The sequence below is a fragment of the Cervus elaphus genome, chromosome 20, assembly GCF_910594005.1.
Source record: "Cervus elaphus chromosome 20, mCerEla1.1, whole genome shotgun sequence".
Taxonomy (NCBI): Eukaryota; Metazoa; Chordata; class Mammalia; order Artiodactyla; family Cervidae; genus Cervus; species Cervus elaphus.
This window is the reverse complement of record NC_057834.1, coordinates 78,294,860-78,314,364: the sequence shown is the minus strand read 5'-3', so window position 1 is coordinate 78,314,364 and position 19,505 is coordinate 78,294,860. Positions and strand designations below refer to the sequence as shown.

General features: G+C 37.1%; 1 pseudogene; it reads left to right on the top strand.

The window, feature by feature from the left end:
- The window catches only part of LOC122676771, a 135,273-nt pseudogene that overhangs the window by 6,745 nt on the left and 109,023 nt on the right, over positions 1-19,505 (top strand).

The following is a 19,505-nucleotide window of genomic DNA, read 5'->3' as shown; positions in this document are numbered from 1 at the left end:
CAAGGAGTTTGCAGGGAGGAAGGTAGGGATAGATAGAGCACTAAGACTGTTTCATGATACTATGGTGAATACATGTTATTATACATTTGTCAAAGTCCACAGAATGTACAACACCCAAGAGTGAATCCTGATGTAAACTATAGGCTTTAGGTGATAGCAATTTATCAGTGTAAGTTCATCAACTGTAACCAAAATAAAAAAAAAAAAAAAAGAAGGATGGTACAAGGGATTTATGAGAGACATTGCAGAAGCAAGATGCTAAGTTTTATTCTAGTCAAGAGATTGGACATGTGGTGGTGATTTAGATGAAAGAGTCAGAGCTTTATGCCTTAATTCTAGACAGAATGGTGGTGCCATTGGTAAAAATAGTGAAGTTCGAAGGCAATACTTTGTTTAAAGAGGGAGATAACCTCAGTTAGATAAATAGAATTTAAGGAACAAGTAAGACAACTAAATGATCATTGTAATTTATGGACTAGAACTTGAGAGGATGCCTAAGGCTAGAGATAAAGATTTGACTATTATTTATACAGATCAAGACCAATTCTCTGCAGCAATTAGCTTTCACTAGACACATTTTATTTTTCAGCACTTGCTTAATTCTTACAGCAACCCTACGAGATAGATATTCTTTTCCAATTTCATAGATGAAAAGTCAGACTCAGAAATGTTAAAAAAACTTCTCAAGGTCACATACCTAGTAAGTGGTGGAATGTGGAGCCATGTCCTTCAGATTTCAAAGACCCTACTCTTAATTACTTTGCTGAACTGTTGTAAGAGTAAATACAATCATCCAGAACAGTGCTTCTCAAAGGCTGTTTCCAGAAGGTATCTTGTGGCCAAGAAGTATGCTAGTTGATCCTATTTCTGCCTGAGTGAAAAGGGTTAGTTATTAAGAAGTAGATAGGAACTCTCACTGAAAGAAGAAATTTCTTATCCTAAAAATCCATCCTAATATTGAATTAATATAAAAATTATGTTTTCTACTCCACAGTGTCAAGTGAAATTTATAATCTAAGGAGATGTGCCCTATGTAACCTCTGCCTTTACTCTTAGCAGACTATCAGATGTTCTTAGGGAAGGAAGGATCCAGGCTGAGCAACATAGACCCCAGTAGAACACAGGGAGCTAGGGACAGAAGCCTATATATGTCAACATTTAAGAAGAAGGAGGGCTTAAAAGAGTAATGGAAGTGTTGTCAGAGAAGTGAGGGCCGAACTGACACAAAAAGGTAGATGAGAGTTTCCATTCTGTCAGACGCTGGAAAGGAAATATCCAAAGTTTGAGAAATTAAAATAAAATTTAAAAGACCTTTATATTTAGCAAGAAGTAACTTTCAAAGGTGGAGTTCAAATGAGGTAAGAGTCAGATTGAATAAAAGTAAGAAACAAGTAAGTGCTCAGAAATTGGAAGGGCAACCAGTGAATGCTACTGGTTTGTGAAGTTTGTAGGAAGAAATGAATACGCTGGGTCAAGTAAAACCAGAAACCCTGAAACAGCTGAGATGCTGCTGTTGCTTACAACACAAATTGCATAACCTAAGCAAAATAAGGATTTAGCACAATGAGATAGGGTAATTCTCAGAATCAAAATGATAGGTAGTTAGAATAGAAAAAGGGAGTCCAAAATGTCGGTAGCTATAAGAAAAAGAAGGGAAAAGCCCATGAAAATAGAACAAAGGAAGGTCCAAGAACTGGAGAGAGGCCCTCAGGTAAAACAAACAGCCCTCCTGGCTAGCACAATTTACATAGGGCAGGCTCATGGGGGAGGAGATAAATGTATAAAAGGAGGAAGCCTAGAAGGATTGAGGCCTCTCTTCTCTTCGTCTTTTGGGTCAGCTCACCCTTACTCCTCGATGGCATACTATCCTTTGTTTTTCCTAATAAAACAGAGCTGTAACACCGATTTGTCCATCGCTTCAAATTTTTGCTGTGGCGAGACAGAACCAAGGAAATTACACAATCCCCCAACATATACGGTGCCATTTCTTGGATTTAACCTGGCTGAAACAACCTCGGCTCGGCCCCCGCGAGGCCGAGGCCAAGCACAGCAGAAGCCCAACTTGGCAAAAGCTCCCTTGGTGGAAGCTGAACACAAGAAAACCCAGCGCGGTGGAAGTGACAATAAGCCCACCATGCTGGAAACTGGGACAGCAAAAACAAACTCGGCAGAAAGCTCACACGACTCAGTCTCAGATTCCAGAAGACCTCAGGTTCAGGTAGGAGGTCCTCGCTCCTATGGCTGGAAGGACATATTGCTAACAAAATCTTAATTCCTTTACAATCTCTCGTTTCTTGTTTCTTCAAACCCCTCACCGGTAACAGGCGAGCAGCAGTGCATGCCCCAGGGTGTTCTGAAGGCTCTACTATCTGTGGTGCCCTATAGCTGTTGCCCAAGTGCTAGGGGTTCTTCTGTCCTTAATCTTCTTTGTGACAAGGATCAGGCCAATGAAAACTGTGAGCACAGGTTAGGTATTTAGCAGATTTTCCGGCAGGTTATGAAGAGGATTCCTCAGCACGTTTTTCTCACCGCTAAAGAATTAAACCCGAGAAAGTACAGGAACAAGATCAATTCTAACAGCAAGTAGCAGAGAGGAACTGGTGAACAGTCCCTTCAGAGCAATGCCATCTTGTGACTCCACTCCAGCCCTTTTCAAACCTTGAATTGCCATGGTTGAAGATATAAGTTCTACGGGGAACATTTAACTGGCCTAGTTCTGGTCATGTAGTCACATTTGGCAAGGGAAGGACAAGGTCCTTGAAATACAGTTTATCTACCAAGGCAAGGTTCGTTCTTCAAAGAAAATTTGAAGAATGAGGTCCAAGAAGTAAAACACTACTATGGAATAGAAATATACAGGCAGTTCTTATTTGGCACTGTGTGATACTAGCTGAAACCCATGCACACTGGCACTGATTCTTCACTTGGCACAGAACTTGGCACAGTTCTGTGGTAACTGACATTTGACCTCTGACACCATGGATGTTGCAGTGAGGAACTGGTATCAATAGGTACCAATTTCAGTTACAAGGAATCATGCAAAGTAACAACTGCCGGCATGTATGACGAAGAACAATTTATAAAGGATCCGAGACTTCAGAGATAGATTTGGAAAACAAACATGCTATGGTAAAAAGGGACCTTACAGGTCATCAGATCCAGCCCTTTCTTGTTACAGAGGAAGAAATGGAAGCCAGGGGAGGAACACTGACTTTTCCAAGACTTCCTTCTTGGACAAACAGAAATTATAATAGCAAAAGAAGTGCTAAGGAAAGGAGTGATTCTCAGAGCTGGCTTCAACTTCAGAGGGAAAGCGATTTTGTGGGAAGTAAATTTTGAGTTAGGGGTTGAAGGACTTCTGAAATGTGTTTCTTCAGGTGTAAATTGAGGGCTGATCTAAATCTCTAAGAGCCCTTTCAGCTTTGACGTGCTATGATTAAGAGCAATATGTACTAAAATTAGCAAGTCATAGGTAGAGACTAGTAAGCAGGATGGTGTGGTTGGAGCAAAGAGGCTTGTTAGGGAATAATGACAGCTCTAGGATGGTCGGTTGATGGATGTTTTATTGGAAGTCCAGGGTTCAGGGGGGTCAAGGGAACACCCCATCCCCAAAGTACTGCAGTATGCCCTCTGTTTATGAAGCAATGAACCAACACACTTGTTAAACCATAGCGCCTAGTATCTTCCCACAGAATGTGACTGAAACATTTTTGGGAAAATTTTTTCTGCAGGGCTGTAATAGGCTGACATTCCCTATTGTCTTATTAGATGAAGTATCTATAATTTTTAATTTTGATTCTCACAGAGTGTATGTGACTTCCAGCAGATGTGTGCTATCCCTAAGGCCAAGGCCCAGGGATATACAAAATGAACATACAAACTGAAGATTGAATATAACTCATTTTAGTAACCATATGATAAACTCACTTATAGATGCTAAGCAGGTTGCTCAGTGTTTTATTCCCTAGTGGAAATATTTACTTTTCATATGTATGGAAGTTAAATGATATTAAAAAAAAAAAAAGAAAATTGCTCTAATTCTTCTGGCTCTGTTGTCTATTAATAATCTTTACATAAACCCAAATGCTTTTTGATCAGATTACCAAATTAATAGACAAGGAAATATATTCAGTTCTTTCATTGAAGTCCAGTTATATTTAGATATCTCAGCATACAAAAAACAAAAAAAACAAAAAAAAACAAACCCACACTAACATCCTATGCTTGCTTCTCTGTCTGGTCTCTTCCTTTTTTGTCAGTTTTATCATTCTTCTCTAATTTCACTCTTGTTTCTTTGTTTCCTTGTGCTTTTTTTCCCCCTGTATCTCACTCTCTGCCACTCACTCTGATTACCACATTAATGTTGTTTGTTCTGAGCTAATTAAGATGCTTCATCTTCCCCTCTTCCCCTTCAGTTTGGGCCACTTTTACCAACTTCCACTGTATTTTTATAAATGGAATGGAAGTGTTTACTCTGTCCAAAGCTGCCAGATGTGCTGGTTCCAAATCAAAGTGATTCCGGAAGCTATGCCTGAACAGCCCTGGAGTGAGAGCAGCAGAGACTTTCTTGTGTGGGTTGTCTATTCTCTCTGTGATACTCTCGTATTATGGGCTGTGGAACACCTGCTCTCTTATTAGCAGGTCTCCTAGATCCACCATTTTCCTCAATCCATTTCTGACTTTAACTGAAACCAAACTTTATCCTCTGGATACCCATTACAGCCCACCATCCTACCCAGTGCACACTAGCACTTGACTGAGTTGCCCAACTCGTTTCCTAGCATCATCACTCATCAGTTTCCTCTTTTTTTTTTTTTAAACATATAAATACATCATAGGCCTATGCAAATATTTTGTCACTATTTCATGTTTTCAAATACATAAGGCTTTCCCTTTTCTGGAAGACATTTCATATCTCTTCATCATTGATTATTATCATTTTCAAAGAGTTAAACATCTAAACAGATGGTATGTTTCTCCAGTTTCTTCTGCTTGCTGACTCCAATGATCCTGAAACCCAGTCATTCCTTAGATCGTGTTTTTACCAAAACATCCACTTTCATACCTCAAATGCTAAGCTTCCCTTCTCTAATTTTCACTTTCTTTGATTCCACTTTCCAAAGTTTCCTTTCAAATACAAATAAGACCTTTCATCCTTCCCCTACTAAAACCCTTCGTTGACTTCTTTGCACTTGAAATAAAATGTAAATTTCTTACAAGACTTGTTCTAGGTAGCTACCTTAAACTACTCTAAAAAATAAAATCTTAATAAAATTTAAATTAAAAAAATTTGCATTTGTTACTGGCAAATATAAATTATAAATAATGCTAAATGAAATCAATAACAAAAGCTTACCCCTTCCCCCCAAGAAAGATGCCAAATGGAAATTTGGATCTCACAAAGGAATAAAAAGTGTGAGAAACATAAATATGTGGATAAACATGGTAAAATTTCCTATTAAAAAAAAAAAAACAAACTATAAATACAACTAAGTAAAACAAGAAAAATAGTAGTGCATTTTGGGGTTTATAATGTGATGTTTTAATATTTTTATACTATATGAGAAAAGTAGTGATCCATTTCATTCTTGTATGCCTGAGACTTTCCTGATTTTAGCATGAAAATTTCAAACTGGGAATCCCTAAGACTTAGCACACTGCTGTGGTTAGTCATCCAAAATGGAAAAGCAAGTATGATAGTAAAATGCATTTTGTTATCTCCAAGGCAATCAGTAAAAAATAACCAAAAAAATATTGCTAATAAGCCAATATGCAAAAGTAAAATAAAATACTAAAAATATTCAATCCATAAAAAGGCATGAAAAGACTAAAAAAGGAATAAAAAAATAGATGTCACAAATAGAAAAAATAGCAAACTGATAATTTAAACCTGTTAGGTAGTTAGAATAGGAAACAGGAGTCCAAAATGACGGTGGCTAAAAGACAAGGAACTAGCTCAATTTACAAGGGCAGGCCCATGGGGAGGAAAAAAAAGAAAAACATAAAAAGAGGTGCCAAAAAAAAAAAAGAGGCGCCAAAAGGCTCTCTTTCTCTCCCATGCCCTGGCAAGCTCCCCAACTCTCTTCTCTTCGTATCTTTGGGTCGGCATGCCCTCATGCCTCAAGGATGGATTCTCCTGCTATTTTCTGAATAAAATAGAGCTGTAACACGGAGCTGTTACACTCATTTGTCTAAGAGCTATAGCACGGTCTGTTAGAGACCTGAGAGCTGTAACATGGTCTGTCCAAGACCTGAAAGCTGCGACTTGCTGAGGGCTTTAATGTCCATCACTCCAGATCTTTGTTGTGAGGAGACAGAATCGAGGAGCATACACTCGCCTAACAAACCTTAGCATATAAATAGTCATATTAAATACAAATGGTCTGAACTTCTAATTAAAAGAAATTATCAAACTGTAAAGTCCAAATTCTATGCTGTTAACAAGAAACTCACTTTAATATAATAGCATAGCTAGGTTAAAAACAAAACGGGAAGTGAAGTCATGTTATGCGAACTCTTAGCATAAAGCAAATGGAGTGGCTATAAATAATATTAGATAAACTATAAAACAAGGTGTATTACCTGAAATTTCATGATGTTAAAGGAGTCAGTCCATCAAGGAAACAAAGCAATTTTAAATATCTATGCAATTAATAATAGGGCTTCAAAATGCACAAAGCAAAATCTGAATAAACCAAAAGGACAAATATTGATGGAGCAAATTGACAGAATGTCAGTAAAAATATAAAAGAGTTGAACTATGTTAAGCAACAAGTATATGCTATAGTTAGTGTATACAGAATGCCCCAAAGTCCTTGGAATACATATCTTAAGATTTGCAAATGTTCATTTAAATCATCAAACAGATTGCAGCAATTTTAAAAATGAAATTGAAATTGCATAGTATATGTTATCTAGACATAAGAGAAACTAATAACAGAAAGTTATCTGGGAAATCCTCAAATATTTGAAAATAAAACAACATGCTTCTAAATAACTCATGGAAAGAGTATGAGAAAAATTATAAAATGTTTGGAATGAAACTTAAAATATTGCATATCAAAATCATGAGTGTAGCTAAAAATTGGAGCAAATTTTATAGTGTTAATTGTTTCTATTGGAAAAGATAAAATTCAAAATTTAATGGTCCAAGTTCCCAACTTAAAAACTAGAAAAACAAGAGGAAGAATATGCATAAGAATGGAAATAATAAAGAGGAGAAATTAATGAAATAGAAAAATAATATAGTGAAACAATGACACCATATATTGTTTATTTGAACAACAAAAAATATATATGAACTTCCAGCTAGACAAATCAAGATAAAAAGAGAAAAGATAAACTACCCACATCCAGAAAGAGAAGATATCATTATGACTCCTATAGAGATTAAATCATAATTACAGAATATTATGAAATATTTTGTACCAATAAATATGACAACTTAGATTAAATGGACAAATTTAAAAAATGGAGAAATTTCAAATTTCAAATTTTTGAAAGACACAAATTATTAAAACTAACTCAACAAATCTCATTGCAATTAGATCTACAATATTATGTCTATGAAACCATCTCTGATAAAGTCACCAGTGAGTGCCCATCTACTGAATGCAAAGAACTTTTCAGGGCCCACTTCTCTAACTGATAGTATTGAGCAGTTCAGTTCAGCCACTCAGTCTTGTCTGACTTTTTGTGACCCCATGGACTGCAGCACACCAGGCTTCCCTGTCCATCACCAACTCCCAGAGCTTGCTCAAACTCATGTCCATCAAGTTGGTGAGGCCATACAACTATCTCAACCTCTGTCATCCCCTTCTCCTTCTGTCTTCAATCTTTCCCAGCATCAGGGTCTTTTCCAGTGAGTCAGATCTTTGCATCAGGTGGCCAAAGTATTGGAACTTCAGTTTCAGCTTCAGTCCTTCCAATGAATATTCAGGACGGATTAACTTTAGGACTGACTGGTTTAATCTCCTTGCAGTCCAAGGGACTCACAAAAGTCTTCTCCAACACCACAGTTCAAAAGCATCAGTTCTTCAGCACTTAGCTTTCTTTATGGTTCAACTCTCACATCCATACATGACTACTGGAAAAACCATAGCTTTGTCTAGATGGACCTTTGTTGGCAAAGTAACATCTCTGCTTTTTAATAATCTGTCTAGGTTGGTCATAGCTTTTCTGCCAGGAAGCAAGAGTCTTTTAATTTCACGGCTGCAGTCACCATCTGCAGTGACTTTGGAGCCCCCAAAATAAAGTATCTCACTGTTTCCATTATTTCCCCATCTATTTGCTATGAAGTGATGGGACCAGACGCTATGATTTTAGTTTTCTGAATGTTGAGTTTTAAGCCAGCTTTTCACTCCCCTCTTTCACTTTCATCAAGAGGCTTTTTAGTTCCTCTTTGCTTTCTGCCATAAGGGTGGTGTCATCTGCATATCTGAGGTTATTGTTATTTCTCCTGGCAATCTTGCTTCCAGCTTGTGTTTCATCCAGCTCAGCATTTCACATGATATTCTCTGCATATAAATTAAATGAGCAGGGTGACAATATACAGTATTGACTCCTTTCCCAATTTGGAACCAGCCTGTTGTTCCATGTCAGGTTCTAACTGTTGCTGCTCGACCCACATACAGATTTCTCAGGAGGCAGTTCAGGTGGTCTGGCATTCCCATCTCTTGAAAAATTTTCCACACTTTGTTGTGATCCACTTAATCAAACGCTTTGGCATAGTCAATAAAGCAGAAGTAGGCATTTTTCTGGAACTCTTGCTTTTTCTGTGATCCAACAGATGTTGGCAATTTGATCTCTGGTTCCTCTGCCTTTTCTAAATCCAACTTGAATATCTGTAAGTTCTCAGTTCACATAGTGTTGAAGCCTAGTTTGGATAATTTTGAGCATTACTTTGCTAGCATGTGAGATAAGTGTAATTGTGTTGTAGTTTGAACGTTCTTTGGTGTTGCCTTTCTTTAGGTTTGGAATGGAAACTGAACTTTTCCAGTTCTGTGGCCACTGCTGAGTTTTCTGACATATTGAGTGTAGCCTTCATATTGCTGGCATATTGAGTGCAGCACTTTCACAGCATCATCTTTTAGAATTTGAAATAGCTCAGCTGGAATTCCATCACTTCCACTAACTTTGTTTGTAGTGATGCTTCCTAAGGCCCACTTGACTTTGCACTCCAGGATGTCTGACTCTAGATGTGATCACACCATCATGGTTTTCTGGGTCATGAAGATCTTTTCTGTGTAGTTCTGTGTATTTTTGTCACTTCTTTTTAATATCTTCTACTTCTGTTAGGTCCGTACCATTTCTGTCCTTTATTTTGCCCATCTTTACATGAAATTCTTCCTCATTTTGGTTACATAAAGTCCTCTTTAATTTATTCCTACCTCTTGTCCTAGACTCTACTCTGGAGTCTAGAATGCTCTTTTGGTGATCTCATTTATTCTCGAGATTCCACAGCACTCTACAGACAGACCGATGGATCCCCTATTTATGAGTCTCAGCTAACTGAATATCTGCACTTATGTGTACAGTAGATACTGTAAGCTCAACATGTCCAAAATGGATTTGATCCCTGTCCAGACTGGAGCTTTCATCTTTGTTTTTGCTTTCTCAATAAATGAATGAATCGTCTCCACAATTCCTCTTTTTACCAAGACTGGAAACAGTCACCCTTCACTGTCTTGCCACTCATTCACTTTCATCATTTAACTGCTCATGGTGGATTCTTTCTACCTAGCTTTTTGCATGATTACTATTTGAGTTTCTGATTCTGTTTCTTGCTTAATTTACCAAAAGAGCCTCTACCACTCTTTTACTTCATATTTTTCCTTACTCATATCCATTCTCCACATTTTTCCAGAGTGATTTTTCAAAAGCAGAGATTATTCTCTTTAAGATCCTTTACTATGCCCTTTTCCCACCAGGATGAAAATCAAGCCTTATTGGGATGTGCAATGTTCTCTACAATTCTATTCTTGCTTTTCTTTTTAGCCATATCATCTATTGCTCAACCTTCACAATTTATTTTCTTTTCACACTGAAATCACGCTTACAGTTTCATTAGTTATTCTCCCTTTTCATACTCTTCTTGAGTTCACACATAAGGTGCCTTTTCTGCCAAGATTGTTCAACCTCAGCAATCTGAGGTAGGATGTCGCCTAAGTTTTTCTATACCATCCTCTTAATACAATTTGTATAATACTTAGTACATTTTGGAAAAACATTGAAAACAAAATTTGAAAAAACAAAATCATAACTCTACAGATACAGGAAATGGATAGATGTGTAAAGGGAAATATTAACACAACCCAACAGGATGAGCTTGGTTAAATGGAGATAATGGAGGAAGATATAAACAACAGAACTAATTGATGGACTTTGACACATTTTTTTAAAAAAAGAAAAAAAGAAAAGGGAAGATGTCTATAGAAATATCACCAGAGGCAGAAGAATGAAATTAATCAAAATGAACTGCAGGCTGATCCTCTAGGGGAAATATCTCAAGAATCAAATTCATTGGTCTCTGGCATCTTCTCCTTGGAAAGGTTGATAACTCCCAGCATTTAAGCATTTTTTACTGAAAATACCTAGCCCTTGAGCGTTAAACTGAGTGATCAGGAAATTTTTTATTTTAAACTGAGATTTCTCAGATCTTTGCAGATCTTTCCTCTTTTTAATTTTTGCATGGCATTAATTGTGATGATGCACCCCCAGAAAGCTCAGCTCTGATGGCTCAGAATCTCAGAGCCAAATATGTAAAGTCTGCAACAACTCTCATTCTCCAGGTTTAGAACTTTGATTCAGCTTTGTGTCTAAAGGTATTTACATCACAGTCCATGAACACAGAGGAAGCATCTTCAAACTAGGATATGCTGTTGAGATGAAAACTTATTCTCCAGACATGGTGCAAAACACTTAATGTGATTCAAAGGAAGCCTGTAGTCAAATTGAGCATTTTGCAGCCACAGGGAGCAATCACTTCCACAAAAGTTTGAGTGACTGACCACTAGAAACTTCTTACTCTAAGAGTCTGTTATGTTTTTAATTAAATTAGTTCAAATGCTAAATTTACTTGCTTTTTGCCTTATATAGGCAGTTGCTTGGAAGTATTTGATACTAAGTACTGAGAATTATGGCATGTGCCAAAAGGATTTTAGAATTGGGACCAAGTTGTGATCTAATTAAACAATAAGACCTGACAAAACAGTCACTACTAGTCTGTTAATGACTTCCTGGGGCAGTTCAACTTCCCGTGTCAAGGCAGAACAAGGGCAAGGTCATCTGCCTTTGGCTGGGGCTTTTTTCCCCCCTTAAGAATAATGCCTCTACTGTTTCTCTCTTTTCCTCTCCCTCTGCTATAAAATCATATCCTAAACCAGTGACCAGAAAGTCTGATTCAGAAGTCTCAAAACAGCAAGACTAAAATTAAAAAAAAGAAAAAAGTTCTTAACAATCCTATAAAAATATGCAAGAAAGAAATAGCACACCACAGCCCACAGCTCTACCAAATAGAGGCATAAAGTGAGTCAAAGGAGTTCAACAGCTTGAAACACACATCACCACAGTGAGTGACACAAAGGAAAAGGCAGGGGCGGACTCAAACCCCAACTCCCACATGTGGAAGCATCTGTTCACATTGTGGCCACACCTGTTGCCCTGTTCAGGACGCTAAGACAGACCTCAGTGTATGAGAGATGCTTATCATCACCTACTTTATGTCGATTTCCTGAAGCTCTTGGTAGCTTGGTCCATTTTAGTGTTGGTGATTATTTAAAGAGCCACTTCACTTGTCTAGGTGAAAAATCAAGTAAGACTTTGAGTTTGGAGGACAGATACATTTCTTTCAGATTATTTTCACTGACTAAAAACCTAGTTCTTTAAAAAACCACCATCACAACCATAAAGCATTGAATTAGGTTGAATTCAGGAACACAGTAAAATCAAAGTCTATAACAGAGGCTGTTACATTATGAAAACTACTTTTGAACTCTTGTTTCCTAAATAAAGGAAACATTTTAAGATTTAGATTAATTATTTTAGGTGACAAATGCAATTTTCTCTGCATCAGTTCACAGGCAAGGTCATTTGCAAATAGTGTGCTGGCTGCCTCCAGGCTGTGACATATGCCTTTTTGCATAGAGTAGACAGATAAAATATAGGACATTCATTTACACTGGAATTGGAGGTAAATAATGAATAATTGTTTAGTATAAGTATATTTCATGTAACATGTGGGGTTTTTTTTACTAGCTAAATCCAGAAACCTTATTTTCACACTATTTTTGCTTTTAAATACTTTGCTTCCTTCTGCCTTCATAAGGAAAGGAGATATGAAGGCAATACGCATGGGATATATTTGACACAAACCAAATTAACTGAAAAAAATTAAGACACTGAGGAAAAAGAAGTCTCCCTCTGTAAGGGCCCTATCTGTCAGAGGTCTTCTCCTGTCAATAGAACTTTTACAGTCTCCCAAGGGACCTGTCGGGGGCGAGGACTGAATGCATCATAAGGATAGTAGATTCAGCTTTCTTACCTGGGGTGGCGACCGGCATCTCAGGTGATCCTAGGGCACAGTTACTGTTGGTCATAATCTTCGAAAACATTTGTCCACCTATTGTATAGGGTAGCATTGTTAATTATTAAAAATTTCCTCTTAAGCTTTTCCCATAATTATCATTACATCAGAGTATGTCCAGGGAGTCTCATTTAGACAGGTAAGACAGATTCACTCATTTAATCATCCTCGGAAGGGTTTGTTCACCTTCTTGTCCTCTAAAACACCAAGCTTTCTTTTTTAAGTTTTTAATGCAGCAAACATTACCCTACCTGCCTGCTTCCTTTGGGATTTCTGCATGGTTTACTCTAATTACTCCCGATGCCAGACCTTGTGTGCTATGAACAACTTCAAAGAAAAAAAAAAAAACCAGAAAAGGAACAGTGCGGTGTTTCTTTCTTTTTTTTTTTTTTTTCCCTTTAAGACACTGTATCAAGGAGACAAGATAGCATTTTGTTCTTATAATGGGATGGCCAAATCATATGTATAATCTATTAGGATGATGGATGATATAAATTTTAATACAAAACATCAACCGTAGTGAATTTCTCCTAGAATGTCTTTGAAAGTGAACTGCGTCTGTTTGGTCCAAATTTAATAATCAGGTCTCTAAGTTTAAAACTACTCTGGATATAAAAAAAATGTGATTGACTTTAATTATGTTCATTGCAGGAACCAGTCAAATCTTAGTTCAGAGCAATTGTTTTAGGAGGAAGTTCCTGAAATGAATCCCATTCCCTGCCTCAAGGCTAAATAGTATCTGACCTTAAATGTCTGTTATCCTTCTGCCCTGATAAAATCCTATTTCTGTAGTCTCTATTTTTCTGTTTTTTCCCTGAAGCCAAATTAACCCAACAAAATTGTTTGTTTTGTTCTGCTTTGCTTCACCCTAGATGCTGTATTTTCTTAAAATATATTTTGTTCAAAAGACAATTCTTATATGCCTACTGTGTGCCAAGATCTGTCTCTTGGCCTCATAAACCAAGATTGTCCTCAAATCTTACTGTTGTTGGTCAGACAAGTTTAAAAAAAAATTACAAGAAATGATGAATGCATTGCTAGTTTTGTATGTGTATATATATATACACACACACACACACATATATGTATGTATGTGTGTATATATATATATACATACACATATATATGTATGTATGTATGTATGTATGTATAAAGTGCTTTGGGAGCAAAAATACAGAACGATTAACTCATAAGTACCATTTTGTAATTCTAATCAAAATAGAATTTTCACAGAATCATAGAGCTAGAAAATATCCTTCCTACTGGTTAAAATTAAACAGACCTAGTTTCAAAATCTGACTGTCACTTCGTAACCACATGACATTTTAAAAATTGCTTAACCTTTCTGAACTTCAGTTACGTCTATAAAATATGGATATTAATACTTATAAAGTTTCAGGCTGTGAGAATTGAATTAAGGAGCTAGTTCCTGGTCCCCACTGCTATCGTCACTGCTACAAGTGGCTGACATTTATGGTTAAGCTGTGGCAAACATCTTACATGTATTATTCAGTTAACCTTCACAACTACCCTCTGAAGTTCATGTTACTTGTGTTCCCATTTCACAGGTGAGGAAATTAAAGTTCCCAAGGTCACATAACTAGTTCTTTGAATTCAGGCAAACTTCAGGGTCTCACAAATGACTGTAAAACTGATTAATCTTGGGAGTTGCCCTTTTTTCCTTTTTATGCTTACTATTATAACTTACTATTGAAGAAAAATCTGGCATCTCCTACTTGAAAAACCTTTTATAGATGAAAGATCAGAGAATAGAGAAGTTAAGACACTGGGGGAAGTCACAGCCAGTTTAAGAAAAAAATCTAAGACGAAAATTTCTGAGTAAATTCAGCTCATCATACTACCATCTGTTTTAATATCAAACACTCGTTGTTAACTTGTAAAATGATATTATAACTTTTTAAACAGAAAATTTAGGATTCAAGGCCTATGTCATATCAATCCTCAAAACAAATTCTTTGGAGGTAAATTGAAAGTTGTCCTCATCTTGGAGGCTGACTAGGTCAGCATATGTGAGCCTCCACGTCAAGGGTGATTCATGCAAACCAGAAATGACTTAATCATATGGAAAGAAGTGTCCCTTCTTGAGTTCAGGGAACTCAGGTTCATATCCCCTCATATGCGCATCACAGAAAAATACCTTCAGGGACATACAGAAGCTGCAAATGCAAAGAAACAGCTCAAACAGTGGATGGGTGTTCAGAATATCCTTTAAATAAGAAAATTAAAATCAGATCACTACATTTCCTGAACAGGCTATAAAGCAATTAGTTTTTAGGCTTTCCAACTAGACGCACCTAACAATTTAATTTCCTCACTATTCCACTCAATGTTTGCATCAAAGAAGCAGAGAAATAATACAAACTTCATTGTCATTTATTAAAGGGAGAAAGTGTCTAAAAACAAATTCCTCTTTCACTAAACAACTAATATTTCTCCAGAAGTGACACAGCATCCATTGAAAAAAAAAAGAAAAACAGATACCAGATCACAATACCCTATGTTTTCACTTATCTGTTTATGTTCCATTATTATTATAATTGGGTCTCTACAATGTAACTTATACTGTGCTGGTCACTATATTTATGAAGTTTAATTAAATTCTCACAAACAGTTCTGCAAGGTGGGCGATCTGATTTCCATTTTTCAGATAAGACTCTGAATCTCCAGAAGAATAAATAATTTGCCTAAAGTCTCACACCTTATTCGTGGCAGAATCAGGACCACCACTCAGGTTTTGCTGACTCCAAAACTGGTGTTCTCTTCACTGCATTAAGTGACCTCTAAAAAGACCATGGGCTTAAGTCTTACCTGAAAGAGAAAAACAAACAAATGAACAGACAAAAATCAACATGGTCTAGAGAGGAGAACGTTGTATGACTGAGCCAGGAATAAAGTCCAAATTTTTCACTCCTTTTGTTCAGGGGCTGCGACGTTAGTCCCCATCATCTGCTTTGGAAAGAAAAAGAAGTATACAAGCAGAAAGGAGTCAAAAAGGTCTCACCAAGAACAACAACAGTCTTTCAAATTCATGTTCCAATGGAACAGACCACTGTGATTTGTAATGTGGTACCTGCATCAATCACATCGTGTGCTATGTAAGTCAGTAACATATTCAAATATACCTGACACCCGCAAACCACCTCTGCCACTGTTGCACAGGGAGGTGGAAGTTCATTTTGTTCATTTGTGTTTGGTTGGTGATGCACTTAACACTGTTCTTCTTTCCAAATTCTGAAAAAAAAAGCCCATTTCCCATCAAATATATATCAAACATATCCTCACTAAAAGAAATGATAATCCTTCACATTGAGTCAGCTGCAGGAAGGTTTTTTTCTGTGTTCTTAGGTCAGCCTTAAAATGTGTAGGTCAGATCAGGGATGGTGGTATGGTAACTATGTTGCAGTAGGCATGCCCTTGTTTATTATGATGCATGTGAAAATGATGCAAATGCATTTCATGCTGCCTAAAATATTTTTAAACTTGAAAGTGGAAGGAGAAAAAAAAAATCACCCTGAGTCACAGATTCTATATTTTGTGGAACAGAATTAAATTGTCTAAAATATTGCATAAGAAGGATCACCTAGGGACTCTTGTTCACACAATAACTTTTAAAATCCTTTACCCAATGCCGCAGGTTTTTTAAATCCAGAAATTTGGTGGAGATGCCAAAGGGTCTTTAAGCAAAAAAGAAGTAGAAATCAATGCTGGAATTATTATTTTCAACAGGGTATTGACAGCTATAATAAAGTTATTGCAACTGGACCTGGGAATGTAAAGTCAGTTAATGGACTTTATTTAGACAACATCAGATAAGGACATTAGTAATAACTGTTATCTTGATAGATAACCTTAAATTCAAGAAAATGTTTCCCCAAACACAACTTGCTGTGAATTCTTTTCCCTTTTATCTTATAGTAGGCAGAAGATTGCAACCTCCTATTATGAAATAGCATCATAAAATGCAGAGCACAGTCACCCTGACTAAAACCACCATTCTCCTTTGCTGATACAGACAAACTAGCAGTAAATGCTTTTTGAACTCCTGGAGTGCAGATAAATTCCTATGAATGTCCCCAATTGGACTGGGAGATTGAGAGACACCAGGGAGAGAATAGCTGAGGCCAGGAGAATTTAACATGGCAATTAGCAACCCTTTGGCTTCGCTAGACCCCACAGCACAAGACGGGATGCAAGGAACCAAAAATCTCTCTAGCAGAGTAGATGATAAATTGGTTGGGTCCCAGGGGTTGCTGGACACAGTTATTATCCAATGGCAGGTCTGGATGATGTGGAAGTCTCTGTAGTGAGGTCAGAAAATGAAACACAGGGCTCTAAATTCCCAAGGAGAGTGCCTTGGCTTACATCTCAATCGGTGTGCCCTTTCCCCTCATTTTAGAAGGCTCTGGATCACATCACATCATCTGTATTACCTTCCCTATCTTAACAACTTCCAAAGCATCAAGTATATAAAACACTGTAACCATTATCACCAGTGATTCCCTCTTTGAAAAGTTGAGAAAGTGAAAGATAACCTTTAAAATAAAGCTACTTGAAGACTTTCAGATATATTTTTCTTTAAGCAGAGGGAGGGTATATGGAGGAAGAGAATCTTGATTCTCTTTCTGAATTTTGATAGCTGCTTTTAGTCACCATATATTTAAACCATCACATTATGGTTCATAACAACTTTAGCAGTGTATTGAAATTCACTGTATAATTCCTAATTTTTTAGAGCTTTAGTTTCTTCATTAGAAAAATGAGACTAATATCGTCTACTCAAAATGTTGCTGTGAAGATTAAATGAGGTGAAAAGTGAAAGTGAAAGTCACTCTGTCATGTCCGATTCTTTGTGACCCCATGGACTATACATTCCATGGAATTCTCCAGGCCAGAATACTGGAGTGGGTAGCCTTTCCCTTCTCCACGGAATTTTCCCAACCCAGGGATCGAACCCAGGTCTCCCACATTGCAGGCGTATTCTTTACCAGCTGAGCCACAAGAGAAGCCAAAGAATACTTGAGTGGGCCTATACCTTCTCTGCGGGATCTTCCTGACCCAGGAATTGAACCAGGGTCTCATGCATTGCAGGCATATTCTTTACCAACTGAGCTATCAGGGAAGCCCAAATAAGGTAATATATGTAAATGCTAAAAGACTACCCGGAACTGAAGAAATTCTCAGAATGTGTTAGCAATAATGATAATGAAGACAAAGACGATGACCAAGGCAATAATAAAGATTGTTGTCAAATATCACTCTGGCTAGTTTTTGTAATCCTTAGATCACGGACCATATATACCTTGTTTATAGTTAAAGCCCCAGTACACTGCCTGAAGTACAATTAATATTTATTGGTTGATGGAATGATTGATTGCATGAGTTTTTTTTAATGCCCCGTTCTCTACTTGTGCTACTATTGATTTAACTTAATTATGAAGATTATTAGGAGTCATTAAAAAGGAAGTGGGAAATAGATTTAGTAAAATCAATGTCATCATTTGCATTTATTGAAGGACTACTACATGGAGAGCACACTGCTTGGAATACTGTATCAATTTGCAATGGGCATGAAAAGGAAGCAAAATACAGAGGCAGCTTAACATGAAGATAATTTTCTAATAAAGGAGCCATGTAACAATTCCTCAGACATTTCAATTCTGTTTTGCAAATCTCTAACTTTCCTCAAATTGTTGATATCAAGGGCCCCTCCTGCTCTCCTCCCCTTCCTTCTTTCCTGTCTTCTCCTCTGCTTGCTTTACCCTCTCTCCCCCCAAAAAAGTTTCTCTCTCTCTCTCTCTCTTTCTCTTTCCTTTACAGTGCTCTTACAGGCTACATCCTTAAATAGTCTAAGCCAAAAAAAAAAAAAACAACCCTGCAAATATTTCTTTTTCTATTAAAATTGGCCCTTGAAATTTTCCATTTAGATTCCATTTTATTTAAAACTCTGAGCCAATTATATGTCTGGGTTCTGCAGTATTGACCAAATAACATTCTTGATTGACCTGGGTCTCAATATTAAAGGAAGAGTCTCTCTCTCTCTCTCTCTAGTTAGTTCCTCTTATCTTCAGAGGTCTAAAGTGATCTTTGGTGGGTTGTTTAGCAATGTCAATATTAAAATTGAAGAGTATTTAACTAACTACTTGAGATTTTTATTTTTTGTAATACTTTGTGCCTACTGCTTTCTTTATCTTCCACTGACATTTTAAAATACACAATCACTGATTTTTGGAAACATTTAGGAAAGTGAAGCCCAGCCACAGATAGGTGGACACTGGCCCAAATTTTATAGCCTGGTGTTTGTATTTAGGCTTCTCTTGTGGCTCAGATAGTAAAGAATCTGACGGCAATGCAGGAGACCCTGGGTTCAGTCTCTGGGTTGGGAAGATCCCCTGAAGAAGGGAATGGCAACCCAATCCAGTATTCTTGCCTGGAGAATTCCATGGACAGAGGAGCCTGGCAGGCTACAGTCTATGGGGTTGCAAAGACACAACTGAGCATCTCTGCATTTGGAGCTCTCTTAAACTTGTAAAAGCTTAGTGTAATAGTTTGAAAGGAAGTGCCTGAGAATGAATAAGATTTCCTGTCCTAATGCTACACATTGTCTGAACCATTTTTTTTCCTCTGCTCCAAACAAAATGCCATTTGCCTAGACTTGTTCCATAGTAAACTAGTTTGCAATTGGTCTTTTTTTAAAATTTTTTCTTTTTTCTGTCTTCTGTTTGTTTTTGTGATTGCTTTGTCCTCTCATGAATACTTGATTCCATCATTATCCAGTTTACTTGATAGACATTTATTAGTTAATACTATGGGTGAGTCACCCCCAAACACAGACTAAAACGAAACATGATCCCTGTCCTTCAAAGGCTCTCCTTGTAATTCTACATGTAAAATAACCCTCTGC